The following is a 16,319-nucleotide window of genomic DNA, read 5'->3' as shown; positions in this document are numbered from 1 at the left end:
TATACCTACATAGTCTTTCGAGACTGAAGGTTGCCAACCATTTCTGGCCTCATTCCTTTCCAGGTCCATTCAGAATTCATCAGCAAAGTAGCTGGTGAAAATCTGAATAGACCCATGCAGGTGACAGAGGCGTACCCTGGGCAAAGGGACAAATGATTGGTTTTCCAGATGTGACCTCTGGGGCCTGCATCCCTGTGGGATGCAGTGCTTGCCCCACTGGTGTGATTGCATTAGCACAGGAGAAGTTAGGTAAGATTGTGCTGCAAATTTGGTGAAAATTCAAATGAATCTTATACCATTTTTGACTATACTTCTAGAAACCAAGGACAAAAGCATGGACCATCATTTCCAGATATAGGATGATTGTTGGAAATAATGTGTAGAAAAAGAATTGGATACACTTGGAAGCATGTCATGTGATTTGGCCTGCCTGTATTTGAATTCTAAGAAAAGCAACTATATAGAATAATGGAACATATTTAATGTAATGACTCCTAGCAATCATGTGCAACTCTGCCCAAAATCTCCTTATTAAGTATGTTATTGCGAATTATGTAGTCAAGTCCGGTAATTAACAAGTATCTTGGACTGGAACTACAGCGAGTCCAGCTTACCTCACTAATGCACAGAGAACATGGCTCTGAAGTGATTGGGGAATATTTGAAGTGGGTATTCAAGCCTGATTAAGGTCATTCTGATGTCTCTTGTCAAGGAAGCACCAGGCTTACTTCATACTCGTAACCACTGGAAACTCTTTGTTTGCTGGGATGAGAAATGAACATGTATAACTACCCTAAGAGGCTTTCCCCTTCAAGTGGAGCAGGAAAAATCAGAAGCTGGAGACACAAAGCCTCAGTAGAGAAGAGGAGAATAAGAGAGTCACAGGCCCACCTTTTTGACCGGCATTTGTGTTTTGTCCAGGTGCGTTTGCTTAACTTTTTCGCATTGTAAAGAATGTTTACTGGCAACCAGAACCAGTATAGATATGGGCCATATAACAACTTGAGCAAGCCAAGAACAAGCTGCTTAGAAGAGGAAAACCTATGCCTGTTGTGGTCCAGATGAACAGTTTGCTTGCTATGAACAAGCAGATTCTTATGTAAGCCCAATGGCACTTGACCATGAATGAAGCACTGTTTATTTCTGTACTCCAGCTTCCCCTTCCTCTCCCTGACATTGCTCCAGAGCCAATCCCATTCATGAGACTGATTGAGATGGTTGTCTCAGGCAGCAGTTTGACAGGGAGCATCTACCTCGGTGCTTCTACTTGCCACCACTGGGCCTTCCTCCATTCTCTGGCTTGGAATAGGAAGAGGGGAGTGGCAGGGGAAGAGGTGAAAGCATGGAGGAGGAAAGAGCAGAGGGCTAGCTCAGGGGTGCTCAAACTTTCAACTTTAGGGATGCTGGACCTTTAACAAGTGTACAGAAGAGAGAATTTCAGTAGGTGTAGCTTGCCATCTGTGGGATGACAAGTTGCACCTGCTGGAATTCTCTCTTCTATACACTTGTTAAAGGTCCAGCATCCCTAAAGTTGAAAGTTTGAGCACCCCTGAGCTAGATCATCTCTGACATGTTGTCTTCCACTCCACCCCACCTCCTTTTCCAAATCAGGAAGTGGGAGGACCAGAGGCTGGCACATCACCAGGTAAGGAAGGTAGCATTTGATTGCTCCTTGGGTGCTGGGAGGCTTTGAGTTGGTTGGCTCTGCACACCTCTCTTTTTTTAATTAGGAAAGGAAGGATACTTCTGTAGGTGAGAGGGAGTGGAAAGCTGATTGTGGTACCCTAGGTGGAATTCAAGCTGTATCTGTGTTACAATGGCAAGATGAATGGCAGGAAACAAGAGTAAGAACAGCATCCAGTTTCAGATATACAGACTGTGTTCAGGAACAATTATTCAGTTTACTGGCCAAAGGGTAAAAATTGATGAGATAATACAATGACTGTTCAGAGAAGGCAGCTGATAATTTTGCAGAAATAATGAATTTCTTCTACTATTATTTTTCTATCTGATATAATTTACAGCAAGGAGGATCTTGGGGATGTTCCTCAGTGATCTCATATTCAAATGGCAGTGGAGATAGGAGAATAAACCTAAGATAACAGGCAAAGAACATTGTTCATTGTAGGGATTTGCAGAAGCTGTGTAGCGCTGGCCATTTAGAGCCTAAGCCTATGCATGCCTATTCAGAAGTGAGTCCCATTATAGTGAATGGGGCTTGCTCCATTGTGGATAGGATTGTAACCTTATAGCGCAAATCCAGAAAAGTGCACTGGCTCACTGCCAGCACACACTGTTGCAAAAGTACCATAAAGCATATTTGTGGGACTTAGCGCCAGCCCAGCGCTGCAACTAATTCAGCGTGAACCCACACAGGGCAGGCTCCAGTGGGAGGCTGGCTAGTGGAGAAGGGCATGTGGGGGGGGGGGTGTTCCAGGGAAGGGGGAGGGTGGGGAGAAGGCGTGGCAGTGGAGGGAGGGGGTGGAGCTGTCAGCAGGTCCTACTGCCATACCTTGACCCAACACAGGTCTCCTTGAATCTGCACCCGCTCAAGAGTGGATGCAGATCCAAGGAGACCCATTGGGGCTGCCTGGAGTTACACAGAGTAGACTCCGCACTGCTTTGCAGTCCCATTGGATGCAGCCGTAGCCATTTTGGCTCCACTGCAGCCCTGGGCTCTGGGAAGCATAAGATTGTGCCCTAAGATTGAAGCATAAGATTGAACATGGACATGTTCAGCAGGCAGAGGAGGGTGCACTGAGATGTACTCATTAGGCTCATCCATGACTCTTCATTCAAGAAGACCACCATGCACTAGGGATTTTAGGAAACCTATCAGGTAATTGAAACAAAGAAAATAAATCTTGTTCAGAATCTAGGAAAGAACGATTGCTACGGTGCTTCCTATGACTGCCTACCTACTTCATCTTTTCTGCTCCCTGCCTTTCTGCTGGTTTTCTCTAGCAGTATAGCAAATTTAGGCTGTGCTGCTCTGTTTCATCCAAGGATCTCTACTATTTTCCCATGAAAAAGTGGCTCTCTGATCCAATTATGCAAGTGCTCAATACTATTTGAGTGGCAATTGTAACAATTGGATAATAATTCTCTGGCAAAATGTAAAGAGCAAGATGTAAAGGATCTCTCGTGCTTTTCCCTAGCTCAGGGCAAGGGTTTAGACATATTGATGCTCTCCCTGCTCTCCCATCACCTATAAATATGTACAGATAACTTGATTTTTCTAATGTTGTCACAAGGATGCACAGGTTTTTGCCAGTGTTGGTGAGAAAGCCCTCAGGCATTTGGAAAGAGTGCACCAATGGTGATATGTAGCGGTTAGTGCATTGCACCAGGACGGGGAAAAAGACAGTAATCCCCACTCAGCCATGAAGTTCACTGGGTCAGCCTGAGGGATGCATGTGCATGCTCATTCACACAATGCCTCAGAATTGTTAGGATAAAATGGACAAGAGCCATGTGTATCATCTTGAACTCCTTGCAGAAAGGGCAGAATAAAAAGGCAGTAACACTGCTCATGAATCTTTCCATTCTAGCAAAATGCAGAGAGAGCATTTCCAATATACATTTGCCTAGGAACATAAGAAAGCCACAAGAAATGCCTTGTTCCTTGTTCCTTCCTGAGCACTGTCCTATTTTTAATGATCCCTTTAGCAGCTGATCATCATTACACAGCTCAGGAGGAAAAAAATAAACAATGTTCTTGGGGGGGGGGAGAGGGGGAATAGTCTCTTTGATATTTTCCATTCCATCACCAAACACATCCTTTCCATTTTAGAAGCTATCTGAAAGTTTGGCCAATGTATTGTATGTTCTTCAGAATGAGGAAGTGCTAGAAGGGATCTTCTTCAAGTCACTGTATTAAGTGCATGATAAAACCCATACTAAGGAGCAGGTTGTATAAGGGTTGTATACTGGGATCTGTAGTCTCCTTATTGAAGCAGCACACACCTGTCCATGTTGCATTTTGAACCCATTTAGGGCACTCAAAATGATGTATAGCAACTTTAAAACCACTACAATAAAAGGTGCATTAAAAAAAATTATAGAACAATTGATGAAGCAGTAGAGAGAAGCCAGTTTTCTACTTATCAAGTTTGGGGTAAAAAAAACAGGTCTGCAGTGAACTGAAAATGTCTCAGAAAACAAGAATGCCTTTAACTGCTGGCAAAAGGCATAGTGCAGGGGAGTCAGCAAAAGCTCCATTAGTATTTACTTCTAAGACCATAAATCAATTTAACTGAGGGCATGTTTAGACAGCAGCACTCTGCAATCTTGGGTGGACAACGAAATGCAGTTAGTTTCTCAAGAGGAAGGAGATCCTTTCCCTGCAAGATACCCTCTGTCTCAAAGTGGGAAGGCAGCCATTCTGATTATACAACCAGTAAGCCCACAACTATTTTCCATCAAATGGGCATTCTAGGAGAGACAATGTGGTGCAAAGTTCCCAGAGTTGGAATGTGCCGCATCAAATGGATGAGTTGGAACTCTAAGGACAACACTCAGAGAGCCAAATGAAAATCAATCTAGCCCTTTAGGCAAAATTTCAGGGAAGATCACAGCTAATTAGATTCATTGGGCATCACAGATACATTGCTAAAATACAGCCTTGGTATTTCTGCCTGTCAATTGGCAATGCCGGTAGCATGTCTCTCAACACCGGGGTAGAGATGTATTGAGGGTATTGCAAATAGGGTAGTGAAGACTTTTGGTCAATCATTTCATTGATTCTATAAATGTGATGGTGCCTGTCTTTACGTAGGTGTTCTTTTTCCTAACTAAGGGCCTAATCTTATACAGTGCACTCCGGCTTACCACTGGTGCGCACTGTTGCAAATGTGCCGTAAGGCATGTCTGCGGCTCTCAGCGCCGGTCCAGCACCGGTGCTAGCTCAACGCCAGCTGGTGCTGGGTTAGAACCTGTTGACTGCGGCTGCTCCACCACTCTGCAGTTGCGCAGACCACTGGGTGGTGGGGAGAGAGGTGGGGGCGTAGGGGGAGGCAGGGAGGAGGTGTTTCAGGGTGTAGGAAGGCAAAGGGAGGGCAGGGAGAGGATAGGGAGGAGGTGTGCTGGGGGAGGGAGCAGGGCAGGAGGAAGATGGGACTGGTAGAGCAAAGCTCCATCAGATTCTATGCAAGGGAGGGCACCAGAATGAAGTCTCTTGTTATCTGGTGTGCTCCCTGGGGCATTTGGTGGGCCACTGTGAGATACAGGAAGCTGGACTAGATGGGCCTATGGCCTGATCCAGTGGGGCTGTTCTTATGTTCTTATGACTGCTGGCCCGAAATAGAGGCTCTTGATTCTATGCCGATCCCTGGGTTGCCATAAATTGAGTAGTCCTATTGCAGAGCTTCTTGCCTTACCCAGGAGAAGGGGAAGAAAGCCCCCTTCTCCCCAGGTGCTCCTGATGCTTTCCAGGTTGTGCTCAGGATGCAGTGGCAGTCATTTTCAGTGCCACTGCAGCCCTGGGCACCGGGCAGCACAGGATTGGGCTCTAAGGGTCCAGTTCTATCCAAATTTGTAGCACCAATGTAGCCATAATGGAGCCCTGACATAAGGGAACAAATATTCCTTTTCCTTCAGGAGGTCTCCGTGCCCTTCCCCTGCAGAATGTTGTGCACACCCCATTGGCACGACTGCATCAGTGCTGGAAGTTTGGACAGGATTGGACCCTTAATAACATAAACAAAACACTGGGTATGGAACCAAGAAAAGTTAAAACAGTTATTTAAATTTTGTCGGTTTCAAGGATAAAATTAAATTAGCCATGTGCTTAAATCTCTCCCGTTGACTTAAACGAGTTTTAAAATTGTGCTTAATTTTGACCAGAATGTATCCTTAGTTTGGAGAATCCTAACACAAGAACTGTCCTGCCATGCCAAGAACTGTCACACCAATAGCTCATCTAGCTCTGTACTTTGACTTCCATAGGATCACAAGTCAGGCTTAATGGGGATTCATTAATGGACAAACAACCCCTTGTTTGTCTTCGGCATTTGGTAATCAGAGACCTGCTGCTTCCCATCAGAGATGTTCTATTAGTGTTTATCTGGACTAACAGTCTTTGACAACCCTATCCTCCTTAAATTTATTTAATAATTTAAAGCCTTTGATGGTAGTGGCCATGATTGCATCTTATAGCAATGAATGCCATCATTTTTACACTACATGAAGAAAAAACACTCATTTGTTCTGAATTTACTAGCAATTTGCTTCAGTGGGTGTCTCCATCTTCTAATGCAGTGGTTCTCAAATTTTTAGCACCAGGACCCACTTTTTAGAATGAGAATCTGTCAGGACCCACCGGAAGTGATGTCATGACCAGCAGTGACATCATCAAGCATGAAAACTTTTAACAGTCCTAGGCTGCAATCCTACCCACATTTAACCAGGCGTAAGTCCCATTTACTATAATTGTTAAAAACGTATAGAGTAGCCTGTTAAAGATCTGTAACATTTCCCCATCGTCAAACACCATGGTAGCATCAAGTATAATAAAAATAAAATATTGAAATGAATGGGGACCCACTTGAAATTGGCTCACAACCCACCTAGTGGGTCCCGACCCACAGCTTGAGAAACACTGTTCTAATGTGTAGAAAGAGAAAATAATTTCTTTCTATTCAGACTTTCCGCCATGTTCTGAGTGAGCTTTCTATAATAATCCTTACAGTCCGATCCTATTCACAAGCCAGTAATGTGACATCAGTCATATCTCAAGTCTGTCCTGGCAAAGTAATGCTGCCGCAGTCCTTTCCAGTAACATCCCAGCGCCCATGGAAACACCAACAGAAACGTTACCACAGATCAATAGCCAGATATCATTGGTGCAATATTAACACAATGCCTTTGCATTCTCATTGTCATGTTGGCACATCATCAGTGTGACATCTATGTCCAAGGAACCAATCGCTACGTCCAGCGTTGGACTTCAACTGACATCCCTCTGTGGAATCCCAGGACTCAAGGATGGCCTGCAGGTGACCAGCTCCAGTGTGCCAAAGGAACCTACCTTGGTGTCAGGGCTCCTCAGGCATGTGGAGACACTACCCTGCAATCTGCCCAAAATGGCAAAACCACGGCCCCTAGGCCAGGAACAGACCCAGCCATGGCCAGTGGAGGAGGAAGCTGGGTGCTCAACCACCTCTCCAAAACAATATGCTGAGGCCTGCTGAGAGAGAGAGAGAGAGAGAGAGAGAGAGAGAGAGAGAGAGAGAATGAAGGTGGAGGAACAGGCAGGATAACAGCAGCTGAAAGCTCAGAGTAAGGCTGTGTTCCTTTTTTAGATAGGAGAATTGGCATAAGTGACATTTCCAACATGCTACTAGTATGCTTCCAATGTGCTTAATTTAAAAACAATAAAATTGTGTCTCCTTATTGAAGTCAATTGTATGGCAATCACCATGTTGTTTCCATACACTCCGTACACTGTGGGGACCGCCATGTTTTTGATAGGTTCCTCCATTCTTTAGATAGGAAAATAGGAGGAAGTGATGTAAGCATAGAAGCAGCCATCTTTCTAGCTCTGATCTCGCTTAAGAATTTCTAATGTGTCTAGCATGCTAGAACCTAAAAAAAGAATGTGACCTGAAAGTGCTGGAACCTAAAAACAAAAAAATATCTAGTGCTTCTAGCACTAGAAACTAAAAAAAGAATGTAGCCTAAGTGTGGTGGAGGAAGATGGGTGGATTATGGGACTAGCCTCTGGGGTTAGACCACATGGCAATAGCAGTGTTGACCCCACTCTGGAGGGACCAAGGAGATTCTAGCCAAGACAAATGGTGGGCTGAAGAGGTGGGGAATGAGAGCTTCCATTTGATCTATCTTGAGCTTCTGTGTTTACATCACTTCCTCCTATCGCCCTTCAAGAACCTGGTCATGTGGCAATGACCAGAAAGGCAACCCTGTTGCCAATTTAGACTGCATCAGTTTAATGTTAGGAATTTTTGTCCTAATGTGTATCACTTGCACTTTTTTTCCATTTGCCATTCTGTAACTAAGGGCACAATCCTAACCAGGTCTACTCAGAAGTAAGTCCTATTGTGTTCAATGGGACTTACTCCCAGGAAAGTCAGGTTAGGATTGCCGCCTGAATCACCCGACCAGGAAGAGTTCCTATGAGAGCTCTAGACAGGGCTCTTGGGATTTTGTCATCTGAATTATTTGGTGGTATTTCTAAAGCAGACTGCCTTGCTGTGCACTTCTGAGTCCAAATTGCTTATAAACATGTTACTTAGCACCAGATCCATAGCAGATCCTTAGGGCACCCCACAGCATACTTTCCTTTAAACACATTGTCTAAATTGTTTATAAGAATGTCTTCTGTACTCTTGTAGGAGAAAAGGCTGGCTTTGAAAAGCAGGCTTTAAATCACATATACATACACGATTAGTGCATTAATAATAATATTTATTTTCAAAAGTCTGAAAAACAAGGCACTGCATAAACATTACATTAACAGTGACAAGATCCAGCCCACAGGCTTACACCCTACGCATTAATCCATTCACTGCATTTCAGTCCCCGTTTATTATGGTAGAAGCAAACTAACTGTAGCTGCCACAGCTTGTGTATAATCCAGTGGCCCCAAGTGCTAACACATATCAGAAAAAAAAGATTGGTTTCTGCTTGCACTCTGATCCTATCCCAGATAAATATTGGCACTAATGAACCAATGCTATTTGGAGCTGATTGGAGGCACTGGCTTTCATTTAGTTATTAGACACTAATGAAATGAAGGAGCCTGCTTCAGTTCAATTTTTCATTAGTTATGAAATGAAGGCATGCTCCTGGTGTTAAAATAGAATGGTCTTTGGGACAGAAACACAGGAACATCAACGTTCTTGTGAGATGGGGGAGGAGAATTATGGCTTTGATATCATATATGTAGTGTTCTTTCTGAGCACACACACCATTTGAGGACCAGCCTACTACTATTGGTGGGGGGGGGGGGAGGAATCCTGTAAACTGTCTCAGGCTCCTTCTAGTGGGAAGGGGAAAGGCAAGACAGAAAATAAATAAATAAGTGACAGCCCAATCCTATCCACACTTTCCTAGGAGTTAGCTCCATCGACTCGAATGGAACTTTCTTCTGAGTAGACATGCATAGGATTGGGCTTTCAGTAAATAAATAAATGACATTTAAAGAGGGTGCCATATGAAAAAAGAGAATTGGAGATGACAGTTCTTGATGACTGTGACCTGCTGATTAAAATGTTTGGTATCCCATTTAGCTGGGAGAACCAGTTGTCTAGTTAGTGCATAAGTATGAGTGTTACCTTTGCTAAGAGGTGGGTTTCCACTTTGAAGAGTCCCCATCTTTTGGAGTTGATTGCTTGATTTACAAATTCTTATGATGGTGATGTTGGGTGTCTATATTTTTCCTAGCCTGCTGAAGCCTCTTTAAACAATACAGGTGTAGCACTGGAGGCCTTTCCCACAGGTTCAGCCCATGGCATTGCGCCAATGTTTAAAGGGCTGCAGCCCTATGAGTGAGGGCTCATCATGTTTTTCATCAGTTAAAAACAGAGCAACACTGTGAGATGGCTGTCCCACTGCACAGGTGTCTCATTTAAACAGGATCACAATCACCTGCTTTATGGTAACATTAATAACAACAACAACAACAACAACAACAACAACAACAACAACAACAACAACAACAGGTATTTATATACCGCCTTTCTTGGTCTTTATTCAAGACTTTATTTAAGGCGGTTTACATAGGCAGGCTTTATCTAAATCCCTTATTAAATAGGGATTTTTACAATTTGAAAGAAGGTTCTTTCTTTCAAGAACCACTACATTCAGGTGTTTCATTCCGATCTGGCTTCACATTCTGGCCTCCATCCTCCCACGCTCAGATCAGATGGAATAGCTCAGCTTCAGCTTGTCAGCTGCTTCAAGGTCGCACGGTGCCGGTGGCCTCGAACTGGCGACCTTGTGGATGTTATCTTCAGGCAGACGGAGGCTCTACCCTCTAGACCGGACCTCCTGCCCTCCTGAACATATTATCACAGAGGGATGAGAAGACATTACGATTATGGTTCAGCATGGTCGGGAAAGCAGATCTGAGCTTGTCTAAAATAGATCTATTGCTATACAGGAAGAAAAAAAATTGCGTATCTATTTCAGTCCAGTACATCAGAGAAGTGTTGCATTTGCCAACCATCCTGATTAATTTCTTGGATCCCGGTTTAACCCCCTTGTCACCTATTGTTAAAACCAGGGATGTCTCTACAGGCTGCTTTGGCTATGGCACCTAAAAGAGAATAGTCATTTCTGGCTAGGAAAAGAGGAAACTGTGGGGGATAGCCATAAAGAGATATGGGGGTTGTGGAACTACACTGATTTTCCTGTGCTTCATTGAGCTACTTCCTCTGATGCCTTTCAGCTTGTAATTTTTTTTTTTTTTCTGTTGAAGGTTCTTTCCCCTGAATAGGGATGGGAGAACTTCCAAAGCAGTATTACTCCTGGCATTGTATTATTTGTCTATGCTGTCTATGTTGGCTCCACATTTCTTCCTATTTGCTGTATAATCCTGGGAGGGACCAGCATGAACTAAGCACCAGTCTTCTGTGCATTTTTGTGGCCAAAGAAATGCTATACAGCAAGTACTAACTTGGGTGTGTGTGTGTGTTTGTGACTAAAGTGGTGAGTAGATGATGTATTTCTCCCCTTCTGAGCTGATGAACTGCTGATTGACATATAAAATAGCCTTTTGTACCCTCATGTTTCCATTCCCATAAAGGCAATGACATATTAGCTATGAGGAAGCCGTGAATCACTGATCCATTGTTTGTATTCCATATTGAACTGGAGTCTGCAGCAATCAAGTCTCTGGGTCTTCAAGCTTCTTCTCCTGCTCAGCTGGAAGGATTAATGCAATGGCCCTGAGGGGGTTCTGCTTGAATTCCCAGCTCCATCACCTCCATAATTTCTTCCATGTGTGTTTGTCTAAGGCTGCATGTCAGCCCAGATTGTCAGGTGGCACAGTGACCTCTCAGCTATAGGCAAGGCTCAGCATATGTTGGAGGAATGGACTAAACAGAGGGAGAATGTAAACATTCAGGAGCTGGACAAGCTTATTCTGGACTGAATGGTGAGGGTCTCATTTATTCACCACCCCACTGTCAGTGGTGAAAGTATGAATTCTTGGCATCATGACATGAAAAGTGGAAAAGCTCTCAATTCACAGATCATCTCAAGCATTTTCTGTGTCTGGTTTTTGAAGCCTTCAGCAGAAATGGCAAACACCACAAAAATGGAAGGTGACCAATGCAACAGTCATGGGGGAAAACGTGTAGAAATCATTGATAAAGCTAGAATTGTTGAACATATAAAACAAAATGCTTTGCTGAGGAAGAATCAGCAAGGCTTCTTAAATGTTTAGGGATCAGTTTCAACAATACCAGAAACTCAATTGTGTGAGTAACATACACGTCTCCCTTACCTGGTGTGCTGCTCCATTCCTGCATAGAAGTGAAACAGCTGAACCGCCCTTCGTGCACAAATAGGGTCTCAATGTTGCAGTTAGGGTTCCGTACATAACAGTGTGGGAGAAGGGAGCACATAGGCACACCCTTCTCTTTGTACAGTGGCCAGCAGATATGATCCAAACCAGCCCTTTGATGCTTTTAAATACAAAAACCACAGGCAGGTAGAGGTGATCCAGAAGAAAATTGACATTTTGATGTTTGATCTAAACCAGGGGTGTCCAAAGTTTTGGGCAGGAGGGCCACATCGTCTCTCTGACACTGTGTTGGGGAAAAAATAATTAATTTACGTTTCAAATTTGAATAAATGTACATAAGTTTACATAAATGAATATATTAAAGATGAACTTATATGAATGAATGAAGGTCTTGCAATAGCTCAAGGCCTATAAAAGGCCTTGCGCAAAGCAAGGCTGGCCTTTCCTTTGCTGCCACTACTGCATCACAGACATGAAACAACAAGCAGTAGAGGAAGCCCTCATCTCACTGCTCACGTGAGAGGTCAAACAGTCGCCCTCACGCTGAGAGCAGTTGCATCGAGCTAGTGTGGGCTCAAACAAATCTCCAGAGGGCCAGAGGTTCATTGGAGACTGGGGGCTCCCTGAGGGCCACATTGAGAGGTCTTGAGGGCCGCAAGTGGCCCCAGGGCCGGGGTTTGGACACCCCTGATCTAAACTAAAGGAAGTACTTTTTTGTGAAATGCACTTATAGGCTTCGTTGTGATAGAATGTCACGAAGGCCACTATCATCGGCAACTCCTCTGAGACATACAGTCAGAGAATCCCATGGGCAGATGCAAGTTGCTTGCGCTAGCCCATGATGGTCACAAAAGTGCCATAAAGCACTTTCGTGCCATCTCTGGAGGAGGTAGGCAGACTTGAGTCCCACTCAGCTGGCCTGAAAGGTAAGCCTGTGCAGACTGAGCTCAGCTGATGCTGGGGTCTGGGGAGGGGACATGGGGAGGGTAGAAAGGAGGTGTTTCAGGGCAGGGGAGGGTGGGCTGTAGGCACGCCCATGGGCAGGCAGTGGGTGTGCAGGGGGAGGGGCCAGGATCCAGCACTTATGCTGGATCCTATCCCCATTCCTGAGCAGCCTGGGGAAGCTCTGGGCTGCTTGGATCTGCACCACTGGATTTAGTTGGCACAGATTCGAGTAGCCCCATTAGGGCTGCTGCAGCATGACACGGGGTAAAGGGAACAATTCCCCTTGCCCCTGGTTGCACCACTTTTGACCTCAACCCTGTCTTGGATGTCGGGACCCACTAGAAGTGATGTCATTAACCTGGAAGTGATGTCATGGCTGGAAGTGTCATCACAGCAGGAAAATTTTTAACAACAAAATCTAATTAAGTAAGTAAATTAAAAGTTTACAATAAGCATAAGTTAAAAAACGTATTTAAAATAAAGAACCCTCCTAACCCTCCCAGGCTCTGATCCATTAAAAAAAATATTCCTCAAACATCCCAAAGGCTGCAATCCTATCCACTCTTATCTGGGAGTAAGCCCCACTGACTATCATTACATATACAACATATACAGTACATAGTAGCATGTTAAAGTACAGATCTGTAACATTTCCCCAGAAACAATCACATACCATGCTAGCATCAAGTCTAATATATTAAAAATAAAATACACATTGAAATGAACGGGGACCCACCTGAAATTGGCTCACAACCCACAGTTTGAGAAACGCTGTATTAAGGCATTAATCCTATGAATGAAACCTCCATCAGAGTCGGTATAACTCTGACTACCAAATGCTGACAAGGGAAACAAACAACAAGAGAGAGCAACCATTGTTATTCCTCACAGAAGCATCATGGAAGTATCTATTTGGCCACAGTGCTGAGCAGAACAGAGTGTTGGACTAGATAAACCTTTGGTCTCATCCAATACGGCAATTCTTATGTTTTCAAATGAACTATATACATTAGCACAGACAGAGGAGAGACAAGAAGGGGGCTCAACAAGCCAGATACCATAGTGAGAACATGAGTGCTGTGCACAGAGGCTAAAGCTGTGTTCATTAGTTTGAAAATCAATAGAGAAATCTTTTCATTTGTCTGCTGGAGCTTGCTGCTGGCAAAATGGAAGGGCGAAATCTGCATCGCTACGTGCATTCTGCAGGAGGATGTCTCATCTGCCCCAGTAACCTCTATTTTAACAGCCTCCACTAGCTCCAGGCGAGGCCAGCTTTGCCTACATGGATAGCACAGAGCAAGCTTGATGTGTTGTCCTACAAAAGAGAAGCAGTGTGAGGAGCCACGGGGAGTCTCTAATTGCTTCCCCATAATAGAAATCCATGATTGCTTTGACAGGTTCTGGGGCTGAAAGTGGCAAGATTATCCCCCCTGCCTGATGAAACTCAGCTGTCAAAATTATAGCTTGCTGGAAAATCCCACATCCATCTCTGGCCCTTGGGCTTTGGAAAGGAAAAAAATAAGAAGGGATAAGCACTTCGGTAGATCCATGGGATCAGTGGCAGCCAAAGCTGGTCTTTTATCATTGCTTCCCTGTATATATACTGTATATCATTGAATGTGAGATGAGCATCGTTGCTCATCTTTTGCATGACAAAATGGCTCCAATATTTCACAGGTCATTTGTGCTATCTGTGCAGACTCTGCATATGGATCCATGCCTGTTGGGATCTGATGCCAGAGTGCATGGACATATCCTCAAGGCTCAGGGCAATTGTGCTGCCATGCAGCAGAAAGAACACCTTCTTGATGTGATTGATTTTGTCTTGCAAAAGCAAATATTGTGAAGCAGAAAACATCTGTATTTCAGGAGTGCTGGAGTGATAACTATAGCTATGGTAAGTTCTTTTTTTCCTTCCCAAAAATGACTTTATTTAAGCTGACATCCTAAGAAAGGAGATCTGAAGCACATGAGCTCCACTGCACCTGGTAGTGACACAGTCCTTGAATTTAACCATCCTGGTGCTCATAGCATCCATGCTATCCTACGTCTTACAACAGAGATGTCAGAGCCAGCGCTATGGCAGCTTGTTCTGCTATTTTGTGTAATACTGTAAATAAATCCGTAGAAAGGGATTGAGGTAGACAATTGCAGTCTGTTCCAGTTGCAGTAAATTTTGCTTTCTGCCTTTGAGGGAAGACCAAGTGTAGCCTTCTTGGCACTGATCTTTTCTACACAGGAAGACAGGAGGACATACAGGGCAGAAAAATAATTACTTCTCCCCCAGACTAAAAAAAAAAAAAAAATCAATGTCCCAATCCTATCCCCTGTGGCTGCCGAAATAACTGGTGTTGCACCCACAGAGGCTGCTTCATGGCAGTCACAAAACTGCTGGTGTGCGCCACAGGGAGTGCGCCTCTGGCAGGGAGGCTAAAATGGCCTCCCTGTGCATTAGCAGATGGCTGAAGATCTGCCAGCCTGGGTAAGCTGCTACAGGGAGTTGGAGGAAGGTGGGGGGGGGGGGGGTTTGAATGCGGTCGGGTGGGGTGCGGATGGAATGTGGTGGTGGCAGAGGTTGGACAGAGGTTGGATTGTAACTGAGAAGGGGGCGGATTTAGTGACAGTTCTGAGCTTGCTGGGAAGCTCAGAATTGGGCTGCCCGACCTGTGCCAGCAAATCACTGGAGCAGGTCCAAGTAGACCCATTGGGGCAGCAAAGGCTTGCCCTTGGGCAAGGGAACAAACATTCCCTTACCTTGAGAAGGTCTCCAGGACCTGAAACTCCCCTATGGGTTGCAGCTCGCTCCCCATTGGCACAGCTGCATCGGTGCCAGGGACATTGCATTGGATTGGGCTGATAATCTTTCTCACTGGCAGCAACTGTTACCCTGCACATGCCTGATCTCATCTGATCTTGGAAGCTAAGCAGGGTCAGGCCTGGTTAGTACTTGGATGGGAGACCACCTGGGAATACTGGATGCTGCAGGCTTATACCATAGTCTTTCGAGACTGAAGGTTGCCAACCATCTTTCTCACTGGTCATTTATTCAGTTTAAAGTCACCATCCCTAGACTACTTGGTTTTACCTGTGAGGGAAAAGAGGAGGAGGATACAGGGACCTGGCATCTTTTCTCCCACAAATAGAAAAGCAGTTGGATTGAATCTCAACCTAAGTGGAAGAGAAAAGATTTTAAGCAACTCAATCTGCCCACTCTTCCTCCACTCCAACATGCAACTTGCCCAGTCTGGTTTTGGCTTTTGAAAAACTGCAGAGGACGAATACGTAAGGCCATGCAACATATACCTTGAGTCTGTATTTTTACATGTAAAAATGTGATTTGTGAAAGTGCCTGAAGAAGAGAACTGCATGATAAGGAAATGATCTCTTCTTTTCAGCTGCTTCTCTTCCACTCAGACCATTTGGACAGTTTTGTACTTTTGAGTGGCTCTTCTCTTCACCCTTAACACACTCTCTTCCCTTAATTCCTGGGAACATTCTTATTGCATGCTGTTAAAAGTCAAACAACTGTCGTGTACAACTGGGAGACCTTCCAAACTACAGTTGCAAAAGCAAGCCACCCTTCACACAGACAACACACACACAAAACAGAAATGTGCCCAGGCTTCTGAATGAACAAAACCGAGGGAGCCCACAATCCGTTGCCTGCTTTCAAAGATTTGTCAGCTAATCTTTACTTTGCAGATGTATTAATTTAAGACCTATCAGATCTCGTCTATGGGGAAATGTAGATTTGTCGCTGATCATGGCAGCTAAAAGTTAATTATTTATGGAGAAATGCGGAAGAACATTTCTCTGAGAGACCTGCTCTGATTTGGTGGCTTGCCGAGCGCTTAAAAGCCTTTCCGGCGCTTCGTTCTATATTCCG

At 44.5% G+C, this 16,319-nt stretch overlaps 1 pseudogene; it reads left to right on the top strand.

Annotated features, from left to right (window-relative positions):
* The first annotated feature begins 15,302 nt into the window (after positions 1-15,302).
* Positions 15,303-15,420, top strand: LOC136637086 (5S ribosomal RNA; annotated as a pseudogene).
* Positions 15,421-16,319: the final 899 nt, after the last annotated feature.

This window comes from Tiliqua scincoides, chromosome 1 (assembly GCF_035046505.1).
Source record: "Tiliqua scincoides isolate rTilSci1 chromosome 1, rTilSci1.hap2, whole genome shotgun sequence".
NCBI classification, from domain to species: domain Eukaryota; kingdom Metazoa; phylum Chordata; class Lepidosauria; order Squamata; family Scincidae; genus Tiliqua; species Tiliqua scincoides.
The sequence above is the reverse complement of the archived record's forward strand: the minus strand, read 5'-3'. Positions and strand labels throughout refer to the sequence as shown.